This window comes from Athene noctua, chromosome 4 (genome assembly GCF_965140245.1).
Source record: "Athene noctua chromosome 4, bAthNoc1.hap1.1, whole genome shotgun sequence".
Classification (NCBI taxonomy): domain Eukaryota; kingdom Metazoa; phylum Chordata; class Aves; order Strigiformes; family Strigidae; genus Athene; species Athene noctua.
This window is the reverse complement of record NC_134040.1, coordinates 71,244,365-71,270,985: the sequence shown is the minus strand read 5'-3', so window position 1 is coordinate 71,270,985 and position 26,621 is coordinate 71,244,365. Positions and strand designations below refer to the sequence as shown.

The following is a 26,621-nucleotide window of genomic DNA, read 5'->3' as shown; positions in this document are numbered from 1 at the left end:
CACAGAATGAAAATTCACAAACTGGAAAATAATGCAAGTACCAAAATCGTCTCTAAATGAAAATAATTTTATCTCATAGCATTGTTTTGCCCAATCTCTTATTTTTATTTTATTACTTGGTTTTGGTGGTAGACAGCCTTTTTATGTCTTTTTGTATTAATGTTGGTTGTTTTTATAGAACTGGTTAGTTTGAGTGAGCATATTGGCTATCAAAACACCATTATAAAATTTTCAGGGGAGAAAACACTTGCTGTAATATTTGTAATGTGAATTCTGTTACGAGACCAGAGAGCAAACTGGCAGCAGGAACTGTCTGGGGTATGAGGAGGTATCATGTACTCTTAAATGTGAGTAATAACTATTCAGAACACTTGCTACTGGGAAGACGGTGTAACATCTTCATGTCATGTGTAGAACATGAAGATATGTAGGTCTGAATTAAAATTGTATGAGAGGCAACTTGAAGTGCAGCACTTGTAGGCATGATATTACAAGGATAAAAGAGGAGGATGGCTAGCAGGAGAGGTAGCATTTCCTACCCATGATTCTAAATTACCGACAGTTTTCCTGTTAGAAAAACCTTATGTATGTGGATTTGTGTTCTCTGTTTCAGTAGTACATTAATCTTCATGCTGTACTTATATATTTTTTAATTGAAATTATCTTCAAATTGTTAATGTGGATACTTCATCAGGCTAATACCTTCACCTATAGAACTACATATGGCACAAATTTGGTATTAGCGTAACAAGGGTGCCTCTTCAGAACCAACCTTGCATTGCAGCACACGACAAGTATTTCCTTGCAGCCAGATATCCTATAGTACTGAGTCTGAAGTGTTTTATTTTACAGCAAACCAATGGTTTTGGCCCTTAGGCTCTCAGCAAACATTTGTAGAATGAGAAAAAAGAAATGCCCGGGTTATACAAAGTTAATAAAACCAGATGCTATTAACATCTCACTCTATCAGTATCCATCTTCTGTCTAGTATACATCTTTTTTCCAGTTAAGTATTACTGCTCAAATGTCACCTTGTCCCTTGTTTTAAGCTGGTAGCTGCTTCATTATTCACTTAGTCTTCTGTGCAAGTTTGAGATACTTTTTGTCTTTTAAATTTGGGGTTCCACTTAATGAAATCATTGAAGTGTCTTATTGAAATGAAACAGCACTGGATGCATAAGATCAGTAGCCTTTACTAGACCTCAGTTGATTAGTCAGTCAATCTATGCAAAGCAACGAGCAAAAGTTTCATACTACTTCCTCTGCCTAGGGCTTCAGGATCCCAGAAGGAAGGAGGGCTTTTTTGATAGGAGAGTCCTCATTCCTGCATGTATGCTCTTACTGATCCAGTTTTTGAAAACCTTTCTGCAGATTAACAGGAAACAATTTAACAGGGAAGAAGGGATATATTTTGATGTGGTGAGTAGCCATGCAAGTGTTTTAAAATGGTGAAGCAGAGCAGTAATAATTTGAGGCTGATGTAGCTCCACTTTCAATTTTATTTTCAGGGTATAGAAATTACTGCTACAAACCTGATTAGGTAAAATCTCCAGTAAGACAAAAATATAAGTAAGGTAAGATAAAAATTGCAAGCATATAGCTGAGAATTAAAAGAATTTTTAAACTAGTGCCAGAAAGTGAGAGGAGAATTCTGAACAGCTTTATTTCGTTTTTCATCAGAAAATGAGAAGAAATAGATAACAAGCAGATGTAACTTTAGAAAAGCTCTCATGGTTTGATCTTCGGATCAGATCCCAGAACCCAGAAAAATATGAGAAATAGTAGTTTAATCTACTTAAGTGAGCTCCGTAATACACAGGTACCCACTTAATGTTTTCATCATGATGGTGGTGATGCTTGTTTAGACACTTGGCCTTATGGCAACAGAACTTGACAGTTCTCCATTTTTTTCAGTGGACTTCTCTGAGGAAGCCTGAGGCTTGTACTACCGCTCTTTCCGCACTGCAGCTCAGACCGATGTTTTCTTTAATTTCTAGACCTGTCAATCGAGCACAATTAAAAAAAAAAAAAAAAAAGACAATAAAAAAGTCTGTACGTACTCTTCCTACTCCTTCTGTTTCTTAAGACCATAGACCCATAATTTAAGTGAGCCTGGAATGGTTTATTCTGGTGATAAAGCCTTTATCAATATAAGTAACAGCAGACATGTTGTCATGCTCCTGGAAATTCAGTTTAAGGAAGATTTTTCATTTTATTGTATTTTGGCTTTCCCACTCTGGACCACTACCTGAGCACGCTGCCTCAGGATATTACTTTGTTAAGCTAAGCCGTTCAAATTTAGACTTTTTCCCAAACATGATATGAGAATAATTACACAAACTGGAGTCTAAGCAACGGAGCTGCATGTTGCCGTGCCGTGTGCCCCCTCCCGTTCCCCCCCCAGTTTTTCTCTGTGTTGAACAAACGGCTGAGAGATGACATTTCTGCACAGCCCTCTGAGGGGAAAAGGAGAATCCAGGCCACCACTCCGTTGTTCAGTGCAAAGAGAAATAAACCTGCAAACAAGCCCTCTGCCTCTCCCCGCCCGGGGATTCCACGCAGGATTCCTACACTTCCGACAAATTGATTTTAAAGAGTATTTCACGGGAAAAGCAGGAACCGGGGGAGGGCAGGGAGGGGAGGGGGCGAATCCGCCGGCCTGAGCCGCTCAGCCCACAGGCTGCGTTTCCCCCGCTGCTGTTTCCATGCGGACGGCCGCCGCGGTCAGCCACCCCTCTCCGGCACGGCGGGGCCGGCAGAAGCAGTGGGGAGGGGGGGGTCGCTCTGCCGCCAGACCGGAGGGAGGCCCCGGCCCCCGCCCCGGCTCCGGCCCCGGCTCCGGCCGCGCGGGAGGGGCGGGGCGGGGCGGCTCCGCGGGGTGACATCATGGGGCGGGGCGGCAGTGCCGCGCCAGCGGCGGCTGCTCGGGCGGGCGGCGGGATGGGGCGGAGGGCGCAGCCCGGCAGGCAGCCTGCCCCGCCGCCCCGGCACCCGGCTCCCTGAGGCACCTCGGCCCGCCGCCGCCGGTGAGTGGGCGGGGGCGGCCCGGCCCGGCCCGGCCCGGCCCGGCCCGGCCCGGCGGGCGGGGGGGCGGCGGCGGGCGGGCACCTGCCGGGTCCCGGTTGCTGCCCTCCCTTTTTTTTTTTTTTTTTTTTTTTTTTATTTTTTTTTTCTCCTTTGAGGGTGTGTGTGTGGGTTTTGTGTTTTGGTGGGTTTTTTTTTTTTTGTTTGTTTGTTTGTTTGGGTTTTTTTGTCTGTTTGGGCGTTGCTTTTTTTTCTTTGTTTGTTTTTGGTTTTTTGTTATTTTGGTTTTTGGGGGGAGAAGCGCCTCAGGGTTCCTGCTGCAGTTCCCTTCCTCTCGGCCGGTGGCGGGTGCGGGCGGGCAGAGGGCGAGTGTTGCCGTTGCCTCGTCGTCTAGTTGCATCGTTCACTCGAGCCGGCACTTTGACAGTCGCCGATACGGGGCAGCTGCCCCGGCTGCCCTGGTCCCTCAGCCTCCAGCCTGGGGAGGGAAATAATCGAAGGGAATTTCTCCTCCTCTCCTGCTTCCTCGCCCCAGGCCGGAGCCGGGCCCCCCAGCCCCCTCCCGCCCCCTGAGGGGCTGTTCCACGTCCTCCTCAGCTTAACACCGCGGTAAATGACGCTTTCGTGTTAAGGATGTTCTGAGTAAGCGTGGCATGAGGCGACTTGGTGACAAGAGGAACCCCGGGTTTGCAAAACCTGCCTGGGGAATGTGGGCGAAGTTGTTCTTTGTAGTCAGTTTTTCAGCGCCATTTATTTGTTTATTTATTTATTTATTTACTTGATGCCCTGTGTGTGGGAAGGGGGACAGAAGTACCAGCGCTTATCAGGTGAGACGCTGCTGTGGAAATGTGAAACGAAGGTGTTCAGGCTTCCGCTGCTGCCAGCATGTCTTGCTGTGACCAGCCGAGGTTCCTCTTTGTCTGGCAGTTCTCTTCACTTTTCCCCTATCCCATGTATTTTGCCCGGACTTCTAGGAAGCACAAACGTGAAATGCCTCCTCTCACTTCTTCCCCATCTCCTTTCGTGTATTTGCAAGTTGTGGTCAGGAGCGAATTCCGAGGGAGGGAAAACCAACATTATGCTCTAGCGCAATTTAAACTGTCTTCATTGCCTAGTAGAAAGGTAGTGAACTGCTTTGTATTTCTCCTCTGTTTGAAATGCTGTGAAGTTCAGTTATTTTACTGTGTATGGAGATCTGCAAATCTGATAGTTAACTATAGTGTGTTTTCTTAAATCCCTGTGACAATGGCATGGATTGAAGTAAATATACAAACTGATGTACTGCCTGAGAGAATGAGTCTACCTTGCAGAACATTTCCTTTCTGACACTGAACAGCTAATATGGACGCTGCCACAGTAGTACTTCATTAAAAAGTTGGGAACTAATTAGCTGTTTCTTACAGCTAGAGTTCCAGATTTTAATTAGAGTTCCTGTCTTCAAGTTTAAACTGATTAAAGCAATGCCAAAGCTACTCTGGTTATTTTCAATGTTTGTTTAAAAAAGAAAAGGAAAACAAAAAGTAATTTTTAAGCTCTTTGAACTTCATGTTGAAAAACAAACCCTTCTGTTTGGGGTTCTGTCCCTGACTCTGCTGGGCGTGGGGAGTGAGAAGACGTGTGTTGTATGCACTTGTGTTAGACTGAGGAAGGAAACTAATGGCAATGAAGCTTACAGCTTTGCTGTTCACAGGGCATTGGTTTCAATTTGAAAAGGAAAACTGGAATGTATTAACTACAAAGAGAGTGCTGGATAACCTGTGAGCATTCAGGTGCATCTACCAATGTTCAGACATATATAAGGGTGTGTTTGGAGACACAATGATGAAGCTTCCTAATAATACTAAAAATTATACTAGTGTCTAATATTCCTGACCAAAAGTCTCATCCAAACTTACATTAAACTGTTACGATGATTAAATATCGCCCTCCATTACCTCCTCTATTAATCTCTTGTGCATACTTCTGTCTTCATTCTGCTGAAGAATGTTTACTTGCTTTAGACTTTAAAAAAGAAAATTCAGTGTATGGCTCATTCATGAGTACCCTGCTATATTCTTAACGACTTTCTTACCCTTTTTAGGTGTTTGAGAGATTTGCAAATTGATAATTCCTAAGGGACATGTTGTGCTGATTAGACTTGCATAGTGGGTTTATTCTGAATATTTCACAGCACTCTTGACACTCTTCATGGGAAGAGTTTAATGTTTTTCTCACATTGCTAAGCACTTGTGACAAGATTTAGCAATGGGTGCTTTAAAATACAAAAAATTAAGTTTTCTGGAAAATGCACACTACATGAATGATACCCTTTCAAGGTGTGTGGATAGGTCAAACTAGAAATGCTTGAAACTCTCCCATATGGGACTGACAGCTGACCTTAACTCTGTGAACTTGCTTTGGTTCAGTGTTTGACCCAGTCAGAGCTGTGGTAGTCCTTATGTCATGACAGAAAGTTCTCGTCTGTTCCAAAATTTAAGGGAATTCTTAAATTATAGTGACAAAAATTTGTGCAAAAGAAACTTCTTTGCAAAACGTGTGGTGTTAAATACCTAGATATGGCAAATTACATTCAAGGCACTCAAATGCTCTGGTGTCAGGTATGCTGCCAATGAAACCTATATAATAAGATCTCTAAGTAAATGTGACTTTTTTTTTTTCTGGACTATAATTATTCTGTGTGTTTGTTAACTAGAGCTCACATTGACTAATACGTCAGTATGGATAATGAGATAAACTGTCTTCGTGGTTTTTATATTTGATGTGGGATTTCTATATGTGACTGCTGCAAATAACTTTTTAATATCCTCAGAGTAGTGGTCTGTCTTTAGACAACTGGCTTTTCACATGTGAAAGAAGCAAGTTCATATACTAGGAACACCTGCATGCAAAAAATAAAGCATTTGGTAGATTTTTAGAAGATTTTATTAACTAGACAATCCTGAGAAACTTCACATGATCTAGGAACAAAGTTCCCCACGTGTGCTACTACACTTCCAGTGTGAAGAGTGTGGGAATTGAGTTTCTCTGTAGCCTGTGGAGTCTTACTGGAATGGTCCAGCTACAAGCTGATACATCTGCTGGTAGTCTTTTCCTAAGCACTGTCTATCTCCTTGTAATTTTGGTCCTTTTCTCCATTTTTTTTTTTTTTTTTTCAGTTATTGCTGACTTTGCTACCACAGCTATGCTGCTGTCAGATGCCTATTTTCTAATTTTGCTGCCTTTTTGCATTCCTGCCTTACCCCTTCTAGGTTTTAAACTTTTGTTTGGTTTCTGTATATATGTTATCTATCCCAGTAGATTCACTATCATGTAGCATACATGACAAGGAAATTATATGCCTTGACTTGAAAAAATTAGGATCTTTAAAGAGAAGCATCTTGTTATGTGAAATTAAATCCAGAATAGCCTCATCATCTTTAATAGCAGTGCAAATTCGAATAATGACTTAATAGAGGAACTTAAACCTTTTATGTGATGAGAATAACCTTGTTAATTATCAGGGTTAATGAGGTGCATTCCTTTAAGGTGAATGGAGTGATCACAGGCGAAAAAAAGGACATCTGCTGGATGGTATTTTTTCAAATCATTGGTAACTGAAAAGGAGATTTTATTCCAGGCAGTCATGTGGTATTACAGCAGTTTATATCAGCTTCTTCAGGGAAGAAGAATAAACAGCTATTAAAAAGCAGACTATATGATACAGTCAAAGCAATATGGAATAGTAAAATACCTTGTTTTGTATAGCCATCTTCATAGTTCAATACCTTTTTTCTGAATTCATTGGTGTGCAGGCATACCCTGAAACTTAAATCTCATTGGAGTACCACAATTTGGAAATAGTTGGGAGTTTGATAGTATTGCATTAGTGCATGTTGTTTCACAGTTCTCTAGGGTATTTCAGTGCTACTTGTAACTTCATGTAGTTCCTTCTGTGGAATGGTTCTCGAGATGCAAATGCACTAAAGGTGATTTGGGCAATTGTACTGCCACAGTGCTGTCCTCTTGGTTGTAGGACAGGTGTACAGGATAGGTCTTGTACTGTATTGTGAGAGGTTTTGGCAGTGCTGAGCTGCAGAAGGGTATAAAGTTAATTTCAGACTGGGTGACTATTGAAAAACAAAGTTTCAGAATTTACAGTGAAGATGATACTATATTTATAGCTCTCATAATCTTAGGAAATGAATGTTTTTGCACAAGGAGTGTGGCATTCAAGGCGTCGAAAGCATTTCTGGTATCTTGTGTGTAGGAAGAGTTATAATGTTCCTGCCTGATTTTGTCCCATTAACTTTGCTTGTCTGTTGCCAGATTTCTTCACAAGAATGTCTTCCAGAACTGACCTATCTGTGTCTGTCCCTGTGACATGTGAACATGCCTGCCCTGAGACAGGGCTGTGGTACAGCACAACAAGAAACCTTAGCTCGGTAGCTGCTACACTGAACGGACTTATCTGACCTTTTAGTGCTTTGGGGTGAGGTAGCTGGCTGTATTGTATGCTCTGTGTGTCCATCTGTCTGCACAGGCAGCACTGAGCAGGTGGTTAGAGGCAGTAGCTCTCTCTGAATCTGCAAAAATGTTCTGTAAATGTGCACCTACCAGCCCTGTATAAGAAACAATAAAGCAAAGAAAGAAGAGCAAAGAAAATGGAGCTAGATGCAGTTGCTAGAAATCTTAAGGTAAACAAGAAAGGGCATTTTTTGTGCAATGTAAACTTTTTTCCTGATAATATAATGCATAGCGTGGAAGGAACAGTGGTGTTACTGTAGTTTAGCTGCATGCAGTCAGTGGTTCTTAACTTGTGAAGGTTTTGGCTCATAAGGAGGTTCATGAAGGTTTTGGCTCATTAAGGAGGGTAGGATGTACTGAGAATGTTTCTATGATTGCTCACCAGCAACGGAAAGCCAAATTTGCACTATTTGTACCTTCAAATGTAGTTTTAGGTAGATAAAATTAGATGTCAAACATGATTTCTGCAAAAAGGTTATGTAATACTTGACTGTATTAAAATACTGAGCAGTGTGGGACACAGTGGAAAATGGGGTGCAAAGTACTTCGGAACACTGAACACCTTAAGTAGTTCTGTTCAGTAGGTTAGTTTGAGAATCTAAAGACCAGAAGCTTGTTTCATTTGTGATTCAGAACAACACTCTTCTGTGTTTGTTTACCTCCATTGCAAAATTAAGTTATTTAAATAAAGTAGCGGTCACTGATTGATTTCCCGTAAGGCTTTCCATTTTCCTTAGAGGAACAGTTTTTCTATCCTTTCTGATGTGTGTCTACATTTAGCTGCTCCCTTGTGCTGTGTTATATTTTTTTGCTTCATGTTGCGTTACACAGTTGTAGAGGGGACAAACTGGGAAAGGGAAGGGTCACTATGGTTCTGCAGGAACTTGGGGAAATGTAATCATTGTGGCATGGTATGGTTAGCGCTCACAGTGAGGATACGCAGGGGACAGCTGCTATGCATGTCATAATTGTTTTGGTCGTGTTGGGTCATTGAGTGAAAATTTGAGAGTATTAATAGTGTACTAATAGTTTACTAATCCCTGTTTTCCAGTTTCTGCCCTTCAGCTCTATAAAGGAGAGGAGAAAAAATCCAAACAAGAGCACAGTGAGGGAAAGCCAGGCCATCTTTGCAGTCATGGGACCACCTTCCTTGGAGTGTAGTTTATGTTGTGATGGCTTGATGACTGCAGGTCTCATGAGAGAGAGGGTTCTTTCCCCAGCTCCCTCTCAAGGTATTCTTCTCTGAAGTCTTTTCCAGATGGAATTTTTGAAATACCAGTGATGTTATGGAAGAAAGGGACTTCTTTAGCATGGAAGAAAGGTTCAAAGAGGAAAAACATTATTAATACATTGATTCAGATGTAAAATTGATGTAACATGAGCCGAGCTAGATAGATACCTAAAGGACAAAATTTTCATATGAGGTCAAGTAGTAATAAAATAAGGACTAGGATAAGATTTCTAGCCGGTGGAGAAGTGAGCTTTTGGAGCTGCCCTCTGACAGGACAAGAGGGTGCAAGGGGTGTTACATGGTCAGAGTTTTAGGGGGAAGCTCAAGCCCAGTGTAAGACAATAAGTGTGATGAAAGGAGGCTGGGAGAGTAATGTGGATTTCAGCATTAATTCTGGTGTATTGCTGAAAATCATTAGCTGGAACCCATTTGTGTAGCAGAAGAATGTGATGTGAACTCTAGCTCTTTGGTTATTGGGGTTGGCTGGGGGCAGCGGCAGATGCAGTGAGTTCTCTATTGCTCTGCTGTTCAAGGATGTTGATGCCATCAACTGGAGTAAGGAAAAACCCTCCCTCAGAAGGAGACTGTGAAGCAGAAGTCTCATGGGCCAACACAAAATAGTGTGTAACAGGACTAAATCTAATCATGCTTTCCTGATCTTGAGCCTTCATAGGAAAGGGATGATTATGGTTCCCAAGGGAAGACCTAGTGCTTCAACATTTCCAGTGTGTGAAACTGGAATGAGGCAGTGTGACCAGTCCTTGCCATGTAATCTATGAATGCAGGCATGTTCCTGTCCTGGCCTGTGGTGGACAATATGCTGTTTTACCTCACTGCTGCTTCAGGCTCAGAGAGTCTGTGCTGCTCCTTTGTGTTGTGATCTCTTCTATTTGAAGCCTTTCTGCCAAGTGCGGACAAACACCGGTCAGCTAATGTGACCAAATTGTTTTTCTGGGGAGTAATAATACTTTCAGTTCAGTGTAGAAAATACCTCTACATAACAAAATTATCCTTTCTGTGCTAGCTCTACATGTGGGTAAAGAGTCATTAAAGAGTCGGCTGATGCATATGAGTTTTTGTGACAACAGATGCTTTTCTATAAAGCTGATGTTTTCAGTCCTGTAGAGTTATGTTTAAGATGCATCTTACTTGTTTATATAGTCTGTTTTTTTAAAATTGAGCAGTGAAATCAGTGCCTTAGGTTAGCAGAAGTCCTAACAGACAGTATGAGGTATTGGATGGAATATGTCATACCTGCAAGAAAGCCAAACTAATTCCATCTTCACATGGCTGTCAAATGCTGGTCTTTGCAGCCAGTGGGGTGCAATTTTCTGTGGAACTGAGAGGAAGGTATTGACTGTCCATTTGAGACAAAATACTTCAGAAAGATAAAAGCTCTTTGATAAACTCTTGATAGACTGAAGAGCAGAGTTCAACTTTGCAATCGTATATGGATATGCTGAAGTTGACAAGGTGGGTGACTTAAGGTAGAGCAAAGCCTGAGAAATCAAATTCTGTCAAGAGGAGTATGTGAAAATGGTCTGTCTTCTGCAGCTGCACCCAGAGGAGGAGAGGAAAAGAAGTAACTAAATCATGATTATTTCCGTAGTGGGTTTGTTACTGTTTTCTGAATTTTTTGAGTCTTTTGAACTGCATTTATAGTAATAATCTGATTTTATTCTGTCTGTGAAAAAACTTTAATAAAAACCCTGTTCAGTCAGTAAGCATTTGAAAATAGCCATGTTTTATTTAAGGAAGAAGAATGCCTCAAGTGCATGTGTTTTGCTTTGACAGAGTGAAAGACAATGTTACAAAGAATGAATTTGGCAAGTGGGAAGAAAGTTAATGTGACAGAATGTGTAAGGGGCAGTTTTTATCCCTACTGAAAGGTGTTTAAGGAATTTTAAAGTTTTAAAAATGAAGAGGAAGGTAAGATTATAGAAAATGGAGAAAGGACTAAGGAAACTAAAGGAAAATGAACCCATATAATGTGAGGTAGGGGTAGTTTGGAAGTAAAAAGGAGGGGGGGAAATATCTGTGATATGAGAAGTAGGTGAAATGATCCGAGTGGAAAAATAGCACAGAATCGAGGTACGGAATAAAAGATGATGATCACTGTATGTGGAACAGGAAAAGAAAATTTTGTTTTAAGCGTGTGCTGTGTTTAACTTTTCAAAAGCATTTTCTTCCGTTGTGGTAGGGGAAAATACTGGGCCAGAACTAGCAGCCTGAGAGGGGTAAGGCTGTTGCAGCTCTGTGCCCCAGGTCCAACCAGCACTAAGGCTGAACATGCGTTCCCAGCACATATGCACGCCTGTGAATGCATGCCCATGCCTGCTCCAGCTGCTGCACCGTGTCTCTGTGACCCACCCCAGGCTGGCACTTAAGGCCACTCGCCGCAGTCCCACCCCAGTGGCTGCACTCAGACCCTTGTGCTCACATGTATAATGAATAGAGCCCCTCACCCAGAAAAGAGTTAGAAAGGATTTAATAAGCAGATAGGACAGACTGCACTGATCAGGTACAGGGCACAGCCAGGCAAGTGAACCAAACAATAAACTATTTGCATGCAGCTGGCCCTTTTTATCTACTTATTCCCCTGTTTTCTCACACTTGTTCATCCCCAAATCATGTAAATCCACCCCTGTCCCTGCCTTTGGTTCCTTCTGTAAACATCTCACAGTAAGTCCTGTGCAGCACTTCCCCTGCATCCCATAATGTGTCCCACATGCCTGGGCAGTGACCCACCCCCCCTGCCCTGTCCAAGAGGTGCTCTGATGTTGACTTATCGCAGTGGGGTTCACACCTGGAAACTGGGGCTGAGGCTCTCCTGAGCTGGGCCTGGGAGGGATCTGGATGGGGCTTCCCTTCCACCAAGTCCCTAATTTGTGTTCCTGCCTGCCATCCTGCGTCCCTGTGGTCCTCTGGATTTGTAGAAATGGGCCTCTAATGGACTGATCGCCCCAGTGATGGGCCTGGGGGGACCTGGGCAGGGTATTATTTCCCTCTCCCTCCTGACACTGCATCCTATGTTCCTTTGGGGTGCAGATGAGCTTTTATGACATAATTTAACGGTATACAACCATCTTCATTTTCTGTGTGAATTTTAAAGAGTAAACTTGTGATGAAAATATTTTGTAAAATAATATGTAGAAATTAAAATAAATTACTTGTTTTAGAGCATATGCTTACTGACTCCTTGTTTGGCTTTATGCTACGGAATACATAATGTATTGTATGACCTGCCAAGTCTGGTCAAGTTAGATTTTTATTTTAAAACTTGAAAGGGATTATTCTTCAGTTAAATGTTTAGTCATTATCAATAAGCTACAGTAGAGGTTACACGACTACTTAAACATCTGTGAGGACTCCAGGTAATGATCAAAAGCTGAGGGAGTACTTGTGATTGCTTGTGGCAATGTTATAGCTAATGTAATGGAATTCCAGAATTGCTACCAACATTTCTTTATGTATCTTGAAGAACTTAGACTATTTCTAAAGGCCGTAACCATTATAATGACTTCTTTTAAAACCATGGTTAAACTTATGCGTGTCTGCAAAGCTGTCATTAAGATACTCTTGCACTCATGAGAGAATGATCATATTCATCATCACAACTAGATTTTTCAGTGCCTTAGGGCTGGAGACAGGAGCCTGCACAGAGAAACTGTCAAACTGAATTAGACCCTGCAAAGGGTTTTGGAGTAAGTAGCAAAAAGTTCATCAGATATGTTTCCAGGAGGGAATGAGAAGACATAAAATGTCTAGGTTTGTCTAAAACCTTGATTGTGCGCCACATTTTATACTGACTGATTCCAGTCACCTACAGGAAAAGGCATGGAAGTGTGGAAATTAAGGTGGCATCTGAGTGCAGATCTGCTGGAAAAAGGAATGGCTAGTTAATTAGGCATTAACAGAGCAGTGTATGCTTTCTTAAAAAAAGGGGAAAACTTAATCCAGGCAACTGCAGGATTATGGTTTTGATGTCAGTGTTATTCAAGTTCTTAAACTGCTTTTGGAGGAAAGGATAATTCTGTGCATAATGGTAAAAGAAAATTAGAAAAAGGTATTAGAAATTTACCAAAGAGACTGGTACTAAGAAAGTGTGGCAGATAAAAGGTCCCTTTGCCTCAGCTGTGCTTATATAACTGTTTGTATAGCTAAACTGTAAATAAGATCAATTTTTATTTTAAGTTACGAAACATACTGTCAACCTTTTTTGACATGTATTAGTTGGGAGCTTGACTTCTTTGGTAAGATGAGATTTGAGAGGGTATCTGAGTGTTCCATAAATGCGTGGGGATAATTACAAGGAAAGAATTGCTTAGAATAAGATAATGCAGAGCAATGAGAGCAAATGACCATATTGGCTCTGTATAAATTTACTCTAGAAATTAGAATGGGGTTTCTAATCAATAGAATAGCCTCCCAATTGAAAGTATTTTATATCAAACCAGATCTTACTGTATTAAAGTAGAATCTGAGAAATTTATGAAGAAACTCCCATAAAGGCAATGAGCAAGGAACTAAGTTCATGGAGCAAGGGAACTCTTTTTTTTATTATTATTATTATTATTTTTTAAAAATAAAATTCAGATAAAGTGAATCCATCAATATTGTTAAAGTATATTTGAGAGCAGATGTGGCTCTTTCTCTCCATGGTGGTATGGAGATAGATTGGGTTTTGGTTTGTTGTTTGGTTTTTTGTTTTGGTTTTTTTTTTTTTTTTCCAAACATAAACAATTGCAATAAAGTGAAAACGATTTGGAGATAATAGAATTTTCCATAGAAAGGCAATGGAAATTTAAACATGTGGAAATTTAAAATTGCTATAAAAAGCTAGAAAGGAGTTTTCTTGGGTAGAACTTCTGCAATAGATAGGTGAAATGATAGCTGAAGAATGTGATGTGGTAAGTGATGAATACTCCTCTCTTACCTTAATCATATATTTAAAATTGGGTTTCCTTGATATATGATGCTGGTTATTGTTACTTATGCCTTTTGCTGGGCTTTAAACTCCCTGTGTTATGTCTGCCAGTTTTTGGAGCAGAAATTTTTGAAGGTTTTGACAAGGTTAGATAGCTGAGCTGGGGGAAAAAGAACTGTCAAATGCTGTTGGAAACTTACACACAGTGATGCTTCAGGATGGGGGCCTTGAAAGAAAATGGATTTATTCTTGCACAAGGAGTGTGTTGCTCCCCTTCAGAAGATTTATTTGCTTGTGGAAAATAGTAGACCTTGAAAACACGTGTTCTTGTGCTGGGAAGACTTGGACTTTATTGTCTAAAGCCTCTCTAAAATTTAATGGCTGGGCCAAAGCAGAATTTCTCTGAAATCACCAACATGAGTCATTTGGGCTGTGGGAGATGAGAGAGTGAGCAACCGTACTGCCATGTTGCCTGTTGCCCAGGAGCTCTGAAAGAGAAAGCTGCTTGGAAGGAAGAGTCCTGCAAAAGCAAAACTTAAGAGGACAAAACAATAGGGAAGCAAACAAACCAAGAGAGATGAGTGCTTGAAACCCAAGGAGTGAAACTATAGGATGGGAAAGTGATAGTCAGAGTCTAGGCTAGAAGGGGTATGTGCTGAAAAATAAGAATTGATCTGGCAGGACGTGATTCAGATCAGGATATTAAAGAAAGGGGATGAGGAGCTAGTTAAGAAGAACATCAGCTCAATGCTGATGGTTTGAGAGGGTGGAGGAAGAGAGACAGACAGGCAGGTGTGCTCAGCTGAAGCTAGGGGTACAATCTGGATGCCTTTTGGTTTAGCAAATTGGTAAAAGAGAATTCTGCTCTTTTAATAATTTAGCCTCAGACCTAGCTCCCTATTTACATCCTAACTGGGAGTAGTGTGAAGCTTACTCCTGTTCCCTTTCTGCTTTATTCTGTAGTGCTGTGGTCTCTTTAGGACCTTTGCAGCTCTACAGGTTTCACTTTTATTCCCTTGAAATAGTTATTATAGAGCTGTAAGGTTCTCCACGCTTTAATACAGTATTGGCTAGCCAGTTCTATAATGGTGCTTCAAGCATTATGTTGTCTGTAATTCCTTGTGTGATCATCACAGGTCTTGAATAAGAATTGAAGCCTATTTTTGGATCTCTAAATTACAACTTTATGCCTTACCATCTCTACAGTAATTCTTATGAAGTGTAGGAAATTTCGTTACTGCAGGGCCAATAAATTACACTCTTCTGTGCTGACAAACTAGTAAGAATTGTGACAGGCAATTTTGCTTTTTGGGCTAATAAAAGGAGAGTTTCTTTACGTCACCAAAGAACAAATAATATAGCAGACATCTGAGACCATGATAATTAAAGTTCTTAGGGAAAGATTTCCTTTCTCAATGTTATTAAAAAAAGAAAAAAAAAAGTAATAAAAATGCCGTTTAAAGTAATAATTTATACTATGTGTTATTTACATTTTAGGATGATTTAAATCACTTGCAAAGGGGGAGAAATACAAGGAAGTAAAACAGATGATGGCTTGCAAAATTGACAGAGAAACTAGGCAACTTCTGGTACTGTTTAATTGACTGGATTCCTCAACTTTATAGAAATACAAATGAAGTGACTGTTAATATCTAAACAGATAAAAGCTTCTCATGGTTGAGACCTTTTATCTTTAGTGCTTTGGAACACAGATTAATAACATTTTGTGATGACAAAATCTCTTGTAGAAATAAATTATTTTATGCTAAGGTATTGTGAAAAAACATGTATTTTACTTAAGCTATCTATAAATTAGTTTTTTAAAGGAAAGATTTAAAAAAAATAATTTAATAAAATTATAAGAAAGACAACAGAGATATACGCTTATTTGCCTAGACTGTAAGATGATTAGATAAAACAAGATGTAGCTTCCCATAACAGGCACATTTAAGTTAGAATTCATAATATTTCTTCCCTTTGATATTAAAAAAAAAATAAATTGTGCTTATCCACTTCTCATTCATATTTTCACCCCCCTCCACCCTACCCTGTAGAATAATGTGTAGCGTGTGTTTCATAAAATAGTGCTAAGCAATGCTTATTATAAGCTGGGAAGCTTAATGAAATATTTACAAGAACAGTACCTAACAGACATAATTTTTAAGATTTAACAGACCACCTGCTCAGCAAGGTGGAATAGAGCAATGCTGTTTTCAAAACTACTGTAGTTATTCATGTCCAAGGAAACATCCTGGGTAGAGCTCCCAGAAAACTGTTTTTTTAATCCCATTAATTCTTTTCAGCCTTTTTTAAAAAAATAAATTTACTTGAGAAATCATAAGGCTTCAAAAGGAAAAAGGATGGGAATGGAAAGAAGGGAGAGAAGAAAAAGTGGTGAAGAGAAGCAACTTAGAGTCGCATCCAAGAATGGTCTCTTTACTGAGGAGACTAAGGTCAAATCTTTGGCATCTCCACCTTATTCTAATAATTGGCTAGTTTAACACATTTTTTTTCTTCCCATATTCAGCATGGTCTGCCTTCAGTCCAGAAGTGACATAATGCTGTGTTACTGTGACTGTTATCCAATTTTCTGTCTCTTTTACAAGCCTGATAAGCAAAAACATAGCTAGTGCTGGTCCTGGAGCAGTTTGTGTGTACTTCTCCGTGTAGGTGTCTTTTGTGTACCGGAGAGGCATATGCTAAACTGAAGTAAACCGCAGCCATTGTTACGATCAGAAATATCACTGGCTTAACTGCTAGGATTTCTCTTCCAACTGTGGAAATCTAGGAGTGGACAGGCATATCAAAATAATTTTGACTATTTATCTGAATGTAACAGATACATCTTTCAAGTATAACATCAGATAGTGAATAAATGCAGCTTTTTGTCTTGCAGGGGTGAAGGTTTCTTGTCAGACATGGTTACTGCACTTCCATTTTTGCATTTAAAACTGTTTTCACATTTGTTCAGTCTGTGACAGTGGCATGGCCTATCCTCTGTGCTTGTGTCTAAATGAGATGAGATCCATGGAGTTATAAGATAATGCTGTTTCAACAGCTTTCATAAAATATATACTCATTTCTTTATAGGTTTACCTGCTCAGAAAGGCAATGAGGAGAAGACTTTAGAGGAGTTTCAAAATCTGAATCGTCATGTGGGTTGGAAAGAGCCCAAAGGATGGAATATCCAAATATACACCCTTGATAAATTCAACATTAAGCTGTAGATGTGGGATAACCAACTTACAAATACTTATCCTAACTCATATTAGCCACTTGTGTTGTGAACATGAAAAAAAAAAAAATTCCCAGCAAAATTGTTCTTCTCAAGTGGACCTGAGAGGGTTTATCTTTTTTATAGGTAAGAAATGTAAAGTATCCTCCTACCAGATATTTTTTTTTATGCTGAAGCCACAAAGAACATGCTTTCCACTTTTTCAGTATGATGATGGTTACCCCTATTATAGCTACCATGTTAGTACCACATATAGCAGTAACTGTGTGACAGTAGCAGCCACTGGGAAAATGATATTTGTCCTACTCTGCAGGAGTGTACAAATTTCAGCCAGTGCTATAAGTGGCTACTCTTTCTCTTGGTGGACAATTGTATCATCCTCACCAGACAAACACACCTGAGTCTTAGTTTTGAGGCTGACATAAACAGGCGCAAGCACCACACATCTTGCAGGACATGATTTGAATATTTACTATCTTGAACATTGTGATGCCGAAAAAGTGAATATTTTGCCACAGCTCTTGTTACTAGAGTGTCAAATGAGACCTGGTTTTGACAATGTTCAAGTTGAACTAACTTGCTGCTTATTTTTGGCATAGTTTTCAAAATGTTAGAAATCAAACCATTTTCTCTGACTTTCAGTCAGCATTTTAAGCTTAAGCTTTGTGTTTCGTCGTGTAACAAATGTTATAAGGATTGCAGAACTGGCAGGTATTGCCTTCGAAATAACAAAGAGGCCATTTCTGCTAGCGAAACATTTGACAATTGTGAGCATTTCTGCCAGGAAACATTGCTGTCATCCAATTAAGGAATCTTCTGTAACTAGAATGCCCTGGATAGTTTTCTATCTAAGTTGGAAATTGTTTGATTGACACCATACCTTGTAAAGAATGCAATAACAAACGGTTAATTTAGAGCTTTTTAGGAAACCCTATCTGGATCTGCTGATCTAATCACCTTTCTGGGCATCGGTGTTTACTTACTGGAGTTTTTAAGAATCAATTTGATGTTCAGCGTGACTTACCTACTTGTGCATTGATTCTTTATTCATTCTCAAGTTATTTTGGCTTGAAAGACATTTTTTTCCTTCAGTCTAAGTCCTCTTTCCTAATTTTATTAGTTCATATACTGTGTAGTAGTAATACATACTAATTCATTGTATTTGTGGAGAACTTGAGTTCTCAGTGGAGAGCATTAAATGTGAGGCTTGTTAGCTGTTGAAAGGATGTGTAGTTGATAAACAGTTAAACAGATGCCAAAAACCTTTGCTTTAGGGAAAAGGATTACCTACCTACATAATGGCATCAGTATTGTGGAACGTCCTGAGTGCATAGTGTGCTCTCTGGTTCATGGCCCAATTCATGAGAGGAGAAGAATGCTGTAAAGGCAGGAAGTAAAAGTATTCTTTATGTGGAAACATATAAGCTGTTATCTGTAAAGATACTGTGCATTGGCATTTAATTATCTTTTGGAAACATTTTTATATGGTACCTTGTCATAATGAAAGACTAAAACCTAACATTTATGGGGTAATGGAAAACTGTATTTGCAGATGGACATTGAGAAAATAGAAATGTAATAAACTGAGGTGATGACCAGCTCTCAGTCCTTGAGGTTGGGTCTAGATCAGTGTTTCAAGTTATGAATAGAGGTCACCACAGTAGGACTTGATAGGGAAGTCTTCTGCCTTCCTGGGGCCTGGGTAAAGGACCTCATGGTAAAACTCCCCACTCTAGTGAGACCCAAGAACTAGTACCCTCTCTTTGTTTTTCAGGTAGGTAGTGACAATATTACCAGGAGAAGTCCTAAATCAATGAAGAGAGACTTCAGGGCCTTGGGGAAACTGCTCAAGGGGTCAGGGGCACCAATAGTGTTCTCCTTCATCCCTTCAGTTGGGGGGATGGATGAAGAAGAATACAGGAGAAGTCAACAGATGAACTTGTGGCTCCAACACTGGTGTTACCAGCAGGGTTTTGGATTTTTCAATCACAGGTTAGCATACAGGATGCCAGGGAGGATGCACCTGTCCCAGAGAGGGAAAAGGATCTTTGGGCCAGGAGTTAGCTGGGCTCATTGAGAGAGCTTTAAACTAGATTTGAAGGGGGAAGGGGACAAAACTGGAACTCCCAGACACAAGCCCCAGGGTAGATTACCAGAGTTTGTGGACTGTTGTGCTAGAAACGACCCTCACCCTGCCATCTCAGTGGAGGCAAGGGATGGAGACATGCAGCACAACAAAGATGCAGGGGTTATTGATGGATCAGTAACCATGGTAACACCTGTGAAAGGTCAGGACAGACACAGGACCTCTAGAGGCAAAAAGGTGCTGGGGACATCAGCCCAGCTGAAGTGCATCTATGCCAATGCACACAGCGTGGGTAACAAACAGGAGGATCTTGAAGCCATGATAAAACAGGAAAATGATGATGTTGTGGCTATTACAGAAGCATGGTGGGGTGTCTGTCATGACTGGAGTGTGTCAGTCAATGGCTACAAACTCTTTAGAAGGGATAGACAAGGAAGGAGAGGCGGTGGGGTGGCACTGTATGTTAGGGACTGTTATGATTGCTTTGAGCACAAGTGTAGTGAAGACAGGGTGGAGTGTCTTTGTGTTAGAATCCGGGGGAAGGCCAACAGGGCAGATATTGTAGTAGGAGTCTCCTATAGGCCACCCACCCAGGACAGGGAGGTGAATGAAATATTCTGTAGGCACTTAGGAGAAATCTCATGATTGCTTGCCCTTGTTCTTGTGGGAGACTAACTTCCCAGACATCTGCTGGAAATACAACACAGCAGAGTGGGACCAGTCCTGGAGATTCCTGGAATGTGTGGGAGACAACTTCCTGACACAGCTGGTGAGTGAACTGACCAGAGAAGGTGCCCTGATGGATCTCCTCTTTGTGAGCAGAGAAGGACTGGTGGATGATGTGATGGTTGGAGGTCGACTAGGGCACAGCAATCATGAAATAAGTGTTCTGTATTCTTAGATAGACCAGGAGAGGAGGCAGCAGAACTGATATCCTGGACTTCCAAAGGGCTGACTTTGACTTGCTTAGGTACCTGCTTGACAGAAACCCTTGGGAGACTGGTGCTGAAAGAGAAGTCAGTGGCAGAGAAGACCACCTTGGCTAAACAGGGAGCTTTGGCTGCCACTCAGGTTGAAAAGGAGAGTTTACAGCCTTTGGAAGAAGGGGTTAGCTACTCACAGTGATTACAAAGAGGCTGTGAGGCTATGCAGGGTGGAAATCAGGAGGTCTAAAGCCCAGCTAGAAATTAATCTGGCTTCAGCAATCAAGGATAAAAAAGAAATGTTTCTATAAGTATGTCAACAGCAAAAGAAAGAACAGGGAGAACCTTCATCCCCTGATAGATGCAGGAGGAAATATTGTAATGAATGATGAGGAAAAGGCTGAGGTGCTTAATGCCTTCTTTGCCTCAGTGTTTAATAAGAAGACCAGTTGTACTGAGGGAACCCAGCCTCCTCAGCCAGAAGACAGAGACTGGGAGAACAACTCCCCCCACAATCCAGGAGGAGAGTCAGTGACCTGCTGCATCACACAGACTCACACAAGTCTATGGGACCAGATGGGATACACCTGAGGGTGCTGAAGGAGCTGGCTGGGGTGCTTGCTAAGCCGCTTTCCATCATTTACCAGCAATCCTGGCTGACTGGGGATGTCCCGACAGATTGGAAATCAGCCAATGCGACACCCGTATATAAGAAGGGTTGGAAGGATGCTCTGGGAAATTACAGACTTGTCAGCTTGACTTCAGTGCCCGGGAAGCTGATGGAGCAGCTCATCCTGAGTACCATCACACAACATGTGCAGGACAACCAGATGATCAGGCCCAGTCAGCATGGGTTTATGAAAGGCAGGTCCTGCTTGCAAACCTGATCTACGACAGGGCAACCTGCTTATTGGATGAGGGAAAGATTGTGGACGTAGTTTACCTTGACTCTAGTAAGGCCTTTGACGCTGTTTCCCACAGCATTCTCCTGGCAAAACTGGCTGCTTGTGGCTTGGATGGGCACACGCTTTGCTGGGTAAAAAACTGGCTGGATGGCCGGGCCCAAAGAGTTGTGGTGAATGGAGTTAAATCCAGTTGGCGGCTGGTCACGAGTGGTGTCCCCCAGGGCTGGGTTTTGGGGCCACTCCTGTTTAACATCTTTATTGATGATCTAGACGAGGGGATCGAGTGCACCCTCAGTCAGTTTGCAGATGACCCCAAGTTGGGTGGGAGTGTTGATCTGCTCGAGGGTAGGGAGGCTCTGCAGAGAGACCTGGACAGGCTGGAGCCATGGGCTGAGGCGAACTGGAGGAGTTTCAATAAGGCCAAATGCCAGGGGCTGCCCTTGGGCCACAACAACCCCCAGCAGCGCTACAGGCTTGGGGAGGAGTGGCTGGAGAGCTGCCAGTCAGAGAGGGACCTGGGGGTGTTGACTGACAGCCCGATGAACAGGAGCCAGCAGTGTGCCCAGGTGGCCAAGGTGGCCAATGGCATCCTGGCTTGTGTCAGCAATAGCGTGGCCAGCAGGGACAGGGAAGGGATCTGAGCCCTGTACTCGGCACTGGTGAGGCCGCCCCTCGATTCCTGTGTTCAGTTTTGGGCCCCTCACTCCAAAAAGGACATTGAATGACTCGAGCGTGTCCAGAGAAGGGCAACGGAGCTGGTGCAGGGTCTGGAGCACAGGTCGTACGAGGAGCGGCTGAGGGAACTGGGGGTGTTTAGTCTGGAGAAGAGGAGGCTGAGGGGAGACCTCATTGCCCTCTACAGCTACCTGAAAGGAGGGTGCAGAGAGCTGGGGATGAGCCTCTTTAACCCAGTAACAAGCGATAGGACAAGAGGTAATGGCCTCAAGCTGCACCAGGGAAGGTTTAGACTGGATGTTATGAAGCATTTCTTTACAGAACGGGTTGTTAGGTGTTGGAATGGGCTGCCCAGGGAGGTGGTGGAGTCCCCATCCCTGGAGGTGTTTAAGAGTCGTGTTGACATAGCGCTGAGGGATATGGTGTAGTTGAGAATGGTCAGTGTTAGGTTAATGGTTGGATTGGATGATTTTCAAGGTCTTTTCCAATCTAGGTGATTCTGTGACTACAGCTGAGTTTGTGGTGATGTGGAAGCTGTATAGGCAGAAAGGACCTAGGCAGCACGTCATGGAAAGTAGGGGTGGGCACATTTAATTGTCTCTACAGCAGCTCCTGCTTCCATCTTTACACATTTCAGTTGGTAAGACGTCATTTTAGCAACTTTGGCTGTAAAGTTCCATTCCTCTTTGTTAAGCAAAAATATGTTGGGTAAGCTCTGTTGTGCTACTTCTGTATTTTCAACAGTTCTGATATGTGTCTTCAAATAATATGTTTTGTGACATAGTTAACCCTTTTTGTAAAAGGAAAAGTGATTCATGGAGTTTTAAGTCCTTTTGCTAATTTCCATCGGATACTGCATTTTGCAATTTATGCAAAATATGACAATCTCCATTGTCAGTTGAATCAACCCACACTTGATTTTTAAACTGGTTTTAGTCAGAGCTAGAAAGCAAGCTCTTTAATTACTGTAGAACATAGCAACACAGCTGCAAGTTCCTACAAGGACCATCAGGCACCTCAGTTCTTTAGTACTAGCTGCATGGGTTGAGAGATTAGTTTTTGATGGTTATCAGTTTTTGGTTTCTTTGAGATTCCTAGGAATGACAATTTGTGCTGTTTGTGTGCTATTGTCTTACCTTTGCTAAACCCTTTATGGAGATCTGTAATAGAAATTTTAGGTGTTAATATGAATGATGTAGGAATGGAGTAGTTTGTTGAACCACCAGAAGCAGCAGCAGAAGTGTAAAAAGAAAGGCCTATATTGATAACGAAGAACAACTCTTCAAGAATGCAGCTTCCAGGACACTATTCCCAGACTGAGGAATGTTTTATTTATGTCAAGGCCAGAACGCCTGACCTCCGAAAGAGCAGATGACTTCTCGGTGGAAGATTGTCATGTGTACCATTTCTTTTCCTGTTCATGCAAGAGAAGAACAGACTATAGACTATATATATATATTCCAAATGAAGAAAAACAGTGAGAAACAACCTGGCCTAAGATATATGGAGGCTGAGTTAAGTAGGGTTCTGGTGTGGAGGTCCACCCCACAATGACTGCGGGCTCCTAAAGGCTCTGAAGATCCATCCAAAACCTATTTTGTTGCCAGTTGAGAAGTAACCCAGAAACACTTGATATATGGTGCATCTTGTCCTCTGTCACAAACAGGTGATCCTAGCCAAACCACTTGGGCTGATGTGTCACTTGTTTGTAGGTGAGTGAATGAAATATTTGGAAGGATGAGTATGAGTGGGATATTTGCAAATTTAATATCTTCCCCTTTCATAAGATCTGATATAGAAATTTGCTACAGTAACTTTTGATAAACTATCTAATGCTTATTTGTTTCATGCTGAAATTAAACCAGTGTCGAGTCATAGATGAGAACAGCTTTCAGTTTCCTTACTGACATGAGAACTCTTGGTAGGGTTAGGAGATGTCAAATGAAGAAATGGGCTAGAACAATTTACTGTTTAGGAAGGTCTTGTGTGACACCAGACTACTTAAATTTAAACCATAAATGAAGAACAGGTCAGAGGAGAAGGAAAAAGACTGGACAGTGTCTGTTACTGAGTATCTTGTATTAATTAGACAATTTAATTTTAATACAGACATTTATTTTTGTATTATAATATATCAACATTACCAGTAATATTAATAAAATTATTTTTAAAGTTAGATAATGATACCAATATATCAATGTAATATAATTCTAGTATATTATTTTATTATTATTTTTAATACAGGTATTTTTAAATGAGTATACAGGATACCTAAAGGTACCAGCATCTTTTGATGTGAGTAAGAAACCTTGGGAGTGCAGGAGGCTTTTAGATCTTTGTCCTCCTTGGCCATCTTGGTACCAAAATGTAGTATTAACGCTGTCAGGTTTCCTCTTTTTTCAAGAGGTGTGTTATCACTTATGTTATCTTCAGACTAGATAATATTCAGGAAATACAGAGAACAAATAGAGGGCAGCAAGAAGAAACTATTTCTATAGAGTTCAGACAGTTACATCAAGAACAAGACATGGTGAGCAAGAGGCATTGTGTAAGCCAGAAGAGTAGCTGTGTGACACATGCTATATTCTTGTGAACTGTCTTTTCAGGCTGAAAAATGTAAGCATCGAGATAAACATTTGTACTTATGTACTTAAACATGCATTATGTTTGGTACATGTTCAAACTTATGCAACAAACCAGTGGGAAAGACTGTGTAAGAGACAAATAGACTTACTGTCTAGCAGTTTTTGTTTAGGTTATTCATAGTATGTAAAGCAGTTTTCTATTTACATGTTGTTTATTTTGTATGCTTGTTTAACTTTTACTAGACTATAACATGGTGCTTTTTGGACCTGTACCTGTTTTCCAGGGCTTTGTGTGTAGTATAATTAACTCCCCAGCTTGAAAGGGGGAAATTCTTGCATGCACTTCTTTATAAGAGCTATGAAGAACTGTAGTAAGAGTAGAAGGAGAAATAGCAAACTACCTGATTGCTTCTGTGTGTCCCTACAGCTTAGCTGCGAAAGAATCTATGTTATTAAATAGAGGAACACTTTTAAAACAAACCCCAAAACTTTCCTTGTCTTTTTCTCTAATCTGTGTTGGAAGCCTTTAAAGTAATTGAGTTTTTGTTTTGCTTTGGCTTTTTGAAAAAAAAAAAAAATATCATAATTCATTAAAATTAATGGATAATAATACCGAGTTGCAGACATACTTAATATCTTTTCTTAAATGTCTGTGTAGCAAACCTGTAGCTTCTTGTGTTATGTGCTCTTTCTGAAGTTACACATCTGGAAGACAGTGTGGCAATTTCACTGCATTTATACTTTATTTGGATTTTATTTTGTATGGGGTAGGTTTAGATTAGATTTCTTAATTGGCAAGGGGGAGTGCAGCTGAATCAATGTGCAGGGAGTAGCAAGAAAATAATGCCTTATTTCATGCTTCCAGAAACGGTGCCTTAGGTGAAACGCTTGTCTTTAACTTGCCTGTTGAGAGAAGTGGTGTATTAGAATCAGTGACCTTTGACTTAAACTTAGAACTAAGATCTGTCTAATGAAAAAGCTGTCAGAAATGAAAGGTCATACAAAATGCGATGAATTTTTAACTCCTCAAGAAGGATTTCTGAAAGTACTGTAATTCCCTGTTGATTTGCCTAACCAAAGTGACATTTCTGTCACCGTTCACTGAACACAGTTTTGCTTTTATTCATAGGCTCCATGCAAATATAAAACTTCTAAGCAGAATATGGCTTGTGGAAATAGTCCAGCCTAAACAAAGAGTGTGTTGTTTGATTCCTTATGAAATATGTCAAAGTGGGTCAAAAATTTTATCCTAAATCAAATCAAGAACAGCTGACCTTGGATATATTATTTTCCTTCCTGTTTCTTAGCAACAGGAAACTTTTCTGCAGGATGACTCTTTAATATCCTAATCTGTTTTAGAAGCTTTTATACTTACAGAGGAACAGATGGTCTAGGAAATTTTGTTTGTAGCAATAGATTTAGGGAATATCTGTAGATTATTTTTCCTGATTTTGTACCCTATTGTCCTGCATTTACAATTACATACTGTCTCCTTGATGGTAGCTAAAAACTTCTGTCAAGAGCAGAGAATAAAAATAGCACTCTTCAGGTGCTACAGGTTTATTTTTTTGTGTGATGCAAGAAAGCAGTTGTGCTCTTACAGCATGTGTGCTCTTACAGTTGTGATAGCATTTCTTACACAAAGTATGAGAATATGTATAACTGTATTCTGTAATTGTTGAACCATATCTGAGTAAATGAAGAAAGCATTATTTACAATGCAATTTAGTTCATTGGCATTTGCTTACTCTCTCCCAAAATCTAGCATGTGAAGTGGTTTTCTTTCTCCTGTGTTACAGATTCCAATGGTTCTTTATACTTCAGTGAGAAGAACCTTTTTTGAAAGGTTGTTATTTTGAAAGGTTTTCTATTTTGAAAGACTTGGTGTTTGCATAAAATAGTTAAGTCACTAAGGATGCTGAAATCTGGAGCTCTGAAACACTATGTTGTGACTATTTTATTATTGGCCCAATGAAGAAATAATTCTGTTGTTTATTTTTCTGGTGGCATGCAACTTCTTACTTCCAAAGAAGCAGGTTGAATGCTTGTAGGAGATTGGATGATCTTGGATTTTTCTACATGAATTTAAAATGAATACATGAGCCTTGACTCTGACTTTATTACAACCACCTGTGAAGCAGAGAGTAAGACCTGTCCTCTTCTGATTATTTGTCGAAGTGCTTTAGTACCTTTCCTTCCTATCCCTGAGGTTCTTGCAAAGAGAGGTGCCTCCCCTAGATCACTTAATTACTGTCATAAGAATCATCCTGTTATGATGCTCATAAATACCTGACAATGAAATCATCTGGTTCTCTGTGATTGCTGGTTTGTTTTGGAGACAGTTCTTGACATGTAAGACCCGATTAGCAGGTAGAGACGTAACCAGTTTAGTGAAGAGTACTCCAGTAGTGTGTACGTGTGTGCATATGTGTGTATATATATATAAAAGCAAATGATACATTCAGCACTATGGTGTGTGTCTTCTGATGAATCATCTCATGCAACTTTTTTCTCCTTGTTGGCCAAT

General features: G+C 40.7%; 1 protein-coding gene across 3 annotated transcripts in view; it reads left to right on the top strand.

The window, feature by feature from the left end:
* Positions 1-2,918: 2,918 nt before the first annotated feature.
* Positions 2,919-26,621, top strand: part of MARCHF1 (membrane associated ring-CH-type finger 1) — a 254,111-nt gene continuing 230,408 nt past the window's right edge. For all 3 annotated transcript variants that reach the window (XM_074905710.1, XM_074905706.1, XM_074905709.1), the window contains exon 1: positions 2,919-3,026. The gene's annotated coding sequence lies outside the window, so the exon portion shown is untranslated. The remainder of the gene's footprint in view (positions 3,027-26,621) is intronic.